Source organism: Rhododendron vialii, chromosome 11a, assembly GCF_030253575.1.
Source record: "Rhododendron vialii isolate Sample 1 chromosome 11a, ASM3025357v1".
NCBI classification, from domain to species: domain Eukaryota; kingdom Viridiplantae; phylum Streptophyta; class Magnoliopsida; order Ericales; family Ericaceae; genus Rhododendron; species Rhododendron vialii.
The window spans coordinates 17237259-17242320 of record NC_080567.1 but is presented as its reverse complement, the minus strand read 5'-3'; the positions used below and the strand labels follow the sequence as shown (position 1 = coordinate 17242320).

At 37.3% G+C, this 5062-nt stretch overlaps 1 long non-coding RNA gene across 1 annotated transcript; it reads left to right on the top strand.

Annotated features, from left to right (window-relative positions):
- The first annotated feature begins 1023 nt into the window (after positions 1-1023).
- LOC131308561 (uncharacterized) lies at positions 1024-2204 on the top strand. Its single transcript, XR_009194477.1, has 3 exons — positions 1024-1249; positions 1350-1509; positions 1818-2204. It is a non-coding gene; the product is annotated as an uncharacterized LOC131308561 (long non-coding RNA).
- The last annotated feature ends 2858 nt before the right edge of the window (positions 2205-5062 follow it).

Below are 5062 nucleotides of genomic sequence, written 5' to 3'. Positions count from 1 at the left end.
AATGTTGTAGACAACATTTGGGATTTCTTCTATTGGTGTTCGGCTCGAGAGGGTCCATTGGAGAGGATTGTCCACAACCCGATAATCTGATGGGATCACCTTCACCTTTGCATTGCTTATCGAGTAACTATGGTATAATTGCAGGGTATCCTTCAGCACTTGTATATCAGCATTCCAAATAGTGCACATGTAGCATTTCCTAATTATTTAGAATTATAAATATTTAGGTGCTCTTTTTACACCTTAGTATCCTACAATTATACTAATCTCAGAATCAATGACTATAAGTTTCTGGTAAGCTTGATCCCCCGAAGTTACTCTGGGGTAACCTTTTTCTAGTACCATTGCCTACACCGTCCAGTTGGTCATTGCCTCTTTCACATTCATAATCATCCACAATTTGTCTGCCATATATAGTTCAGGGAACAATAGTAACCTACAATTAGAAAGATATAGTATGTATTTGGATGGTTTTACATTTAAGCAATTGAACATTACAACGATGGATTTAATTACTTCTTAAGCTGATGATGCTATAGACGTAAGTGGTAAGCCATAAGTTTATCTATACCAAACAGAAACATGGTCTACGGCTCTTATGTCTTATACAACCTAGAAACACTTGAAGGCAAACATTTGCTAATTAATAAGATTCCACTTACAGTAGCTAGGTTCAAATCCCTTTCTATTGGATTTGAATGTTCTTCACTCAGTATTTCACTATACACAATATTTTTAGCTGATGTTGGCTCTTTTTTTCCACTACAAGATGCATCCAATATTACTTTTATTTTGGATGTTGTTGTGGCATGGGAAAGAGCCACGTAGAGTTGTCCATGTGAAACACTAGTTGTTGCAAATTAACACCAACAGTATCTAGTGTTTGGCCTTGTGCTTTGTTTATTGTCATAACAAAACATAGCCTTAGTGGGAATTGACTCCTGGTGAATTGGATGGGATAGACCTTAACATCAGTTGGTTGCTATGAGATACGAGGTATAAATACAATATCTCCTTGGTGCTCGCCAACAGCAATTTGCACCATTATAACATGTTTATGCAATACCCGACATATTACCCTGATTCCGTTGCATAGTGCTTTAAAAGGATCCAAGTTCCGCAATATCATTACTGGGCAATTTTCTTTTAACACAAGCCGATGAGCTGGTAATCCTAGAGGACATACTGAATGCATGAAATCAACGTATAGTCCTTGGTCAGTAGAGTTAACTGTTTCATCAGTGCTAAGGTAGACATACTCTTGTCCTAAGAATTTATTAATCAGCAGCTCATTTGTTTGATCAATTGATCTTCATTTGTAGGTGCTAGTATTATAGATTGTGTCATAGGTATTGCATCAGCAGAATAGCATCCTAAATCCGAGAATACAAAATTTATAAGCTGTTCCATTGGTGTAGTCTTGGGGTCAGGAGTGATAATCATTAACAGAGGAATTGTTATTTCATCATTTGAATTGGATGGTTCTTCTCCGTTACCTACTCTTGATAGGTAACTGCTAAACACTGGATCGGTTTTGGCTCGCATGTTTTTTGTTAGCGTCATTTTTTTAAGGCAAAGCCATATCTGTGACCTCACCAAACTAGCATCTATACATTCCTCCCTCGTGCCCTTTGGTATGATTGGTAGTACCTGTCTGAAATTGCCACCAAGCACTACAACTTTACCACCAAACAATCTATCAACATATGTTATGTCTCTTAATAGATTATCTAGTGCTTCAATGCTCTGCCTTTTAGCCATTGATGCCTCATCCCATATAATCAAGGAAGTTGCTCTTAGTAATTTTGCTAAACTAGGATAGTTTGCCATCTTTGTCTAGAGGGATCTTAAAGTGTGAATGTGCAGTGCGTCCATTTGGCAAAATTGATGCAGCAACTTCAGAAGTAGCTATTGCAAGTGCAATACTCCTAGCAGATCTTATAGTAGCAAGTAAAGCACGATATAGGAAGGTCTTGCTTGTGCCACCAGGACCATCTATAAAGAAACAGGTGCCATTATTTTTTCTAACTGCTTGCATGATTTCGTTGTATGCTTTTAACTGGTCCGCATTAAGTTTGGAGATGCTTAATAGATCTATTTCTGACACATTTATATTTTGTTCTACCAAGATTTCTCTGCACATTAGATCATGCTCAGCTTTATTTTCCAACAAATCGTTAAGTCTGAAATCCTGCAAGGTCTTACCCATACTCTTTAAGGTCGACTTCACAAAACATAATAGGCATTGTCATGCCTCAAATGGGAGCATTTTTTGTCTCTTAACATAGTCTTCCGTCAAGGGCTCTTCAAATTTCAAGAAAAGCTCCTTTGATTTTAGAGCACCATAAAACAGAAGTATTGTACAAAATAATTGCCTGAGGGAATTAGACATTTGATAACCGCACACTTCTTCTAAACATTTTTCGTTTCCTTTGTCATCAATGAGCAATCCATGAGCAACCGCTACCTCTCTATATGTACCATATATTTTACCTGCTACTGTTCTTAAGTAAGAGAACGAGGTTGGGCATGGGATGTGATTCAATAATAATCTCAAATAGTACAAATCACTATGGGTTGGATTTACAGCTATGATACGACCAATTACATTCTTGTGCTAGCGTTCAGTCCAAAACCTTGTTTGCGTTGACCACACAAACGCCATTGGGAAATCTTTATATAGAAAATTCCCTTACTTAGCCTTCTCGTTGTGCTTATTCACGTAGAAGAGCTGTGTTAACATTGTTTTTGAGAAGAATTATGAGTCGGCTACGGTGTCCAAGTTTGTCGATTTCCTAAAACCTATAACTTGGCACTCTACTTAAAAGTTTTGTGTTCCTTCCTAAAAAGTTTCGATAGGAAAACGAGGCCTAGCCAAAAGTTAAACTTAACTATTTCATGTTTGCTGATAGCAAGACACTGGATAGAAGATCGAGCCACCTCTTTGATGACACCGGCTACCATAGTCTGTGTGGCCTCCTATTCCACAAGTATTGTTCCAGATGGTAATGTCTTAATCACAACTTCTGAGTTGCATGCATGGGGTGTTTGAGCGGGGGCCATGGTGTGAACCCTATCTTGACATGTATTTTCATACATATATTGGAAGCGACTTGGTTTTGGTGTTGATCTTTGTTTTGTTTTAGACCTTGAGCGTAATTGCTTACGACGTTCATTGCGGTTGTATTTGATAGTTTGGGGAAGGGCAGTATATGCATTTTGGCGTTCAGCGTACGCGTAGGCATTCATTGCGCCTATCCCTAGCTGTAGTGGCAAGATTGCTCTCTAAGTTGCTACATCGTTGTTTCTGCCTATTATTGGTATCGTGTAGATTATCACCGTGAGAAGTCTGAGGCCTCTTGTTTGCTAGCATGCTGGCTCACCACTCCAGGTATTGATAAGCTAATTTTTTTTGGTTACGTTCTATCAATTAGCAGGTTTTATTCACGCATGCAAAATTAGCTTTTAGCTAAGTCAAGATTAACTTTGCAGAACAGCTAAGTTGCTAATACATGACATGACAACCAAACGCACACACTCGTTCACTCCACCTAGCTCTAGCATATTGCTGACAATTGTTACCTATATTATAATGGAAAGGCTAATAGTTAGCCTAGTTAATATGAAGCTATAACAAATACATTATTCACAATTAATAGAACCACCAAGTATCTCTAATCTATGTCTATTTGATGCACAGCTAAGAACCAAGTTCTCTAATCTATGTCTATTTGATGCACAACTAAGAACCAAGTTCAAACATTTATCACAATTCAACTTAGGAATAAGGCAAAGAGTATTAACATACATACCTTAGAGACGCCTGTTAACCTTGCTCGAGAACAATATGTAGGAACTATGCCGCTATAGCTGCAACTTATCTCCAAAGCAAGACAAGGATGGTAGCAAGATTGAATCCAATCTATTTATAGCGCAGCGTTGTTTAACTCGTTTTGTTGCTTCCTTATGATTTTTGGACGGTCCCACAAGGTGAATTTATGGCAAAGCAATAATCTAAGATACTATTTTACTCCTAATACACATAATTTCCTTCTCCTTGGGCTTGGAATCTATGGCATATCAATAGTCAAGATACTATAGAAAGTGACATCATTTCCTAATCTTGTTAGGCCTCTTTATAGGCTGAGGTATCATACATTATAGCTGGGTTTTTGGCGTGTACTACTCAGTTACTATTGCCTTAGCACTGCTTTTAAGACTACACTCAGCTGACCCAACATTCGCGATTTAGTTGATTATTGATTCATCTAGAGATATGGGCAAAACTTTAAATCTTTATTTTGATCAAAGTTTTCGGTAGACGTCAATTTCTTACCAATATAAATCTATTTATTTTACCTATTTTCACATAAATTTCGTTATTTTTTCAGAATTTTGTTTTTTGTTTTTTTTTCCAATGCCTGCAGTTGAAATGAATCAATAATACAAGGAAATTGGCCATTTTAAAGATTTCTCATCAGATGGCGCTATTTCTCGTCAGTATTTACTTTTTATACTGACAGTAATAATTTGAAGACCAAAGAAGGCATTTCCCTCATACGCTATATATTAAATAGAAAACAGCATTTTACACTCCAATGTTGGTAGCTAGAAGGCCAAATAACGGAAGTACAATATCCAATGACCAACCAAAAAAAGTGCAAATTAGAATTGAATGACACTCGCCAGACAACTGAATTAATGCACTAAAGGAAAAACCTTCACCAGATTATGTCCTTCAGCAACCCCTAACTCATGCATATTCATTTTTCATAGTTCACTTCAAAAAGCACAAATCTATAAATCGTAGTTATCATTTATGTGCTGGAGCCTGGAGTAAAAGTTCTTTGAAGTGACTCAAAACTAAATTTCACATTTACAGCACAATATCTTGACGTTGTAGGTAGAATGTAGCTGAACTACATAGTCATCCCACATCTCATCACTTCTACAGTTCTTGTGTCAACATTTTCAAATTTGGTAGAATTTGTATCGTTACCCACTTCTCAGCATTTCCCGCCTGAGTTGTTGACCATCACCTGATCTCACACGGGGCCCTTAA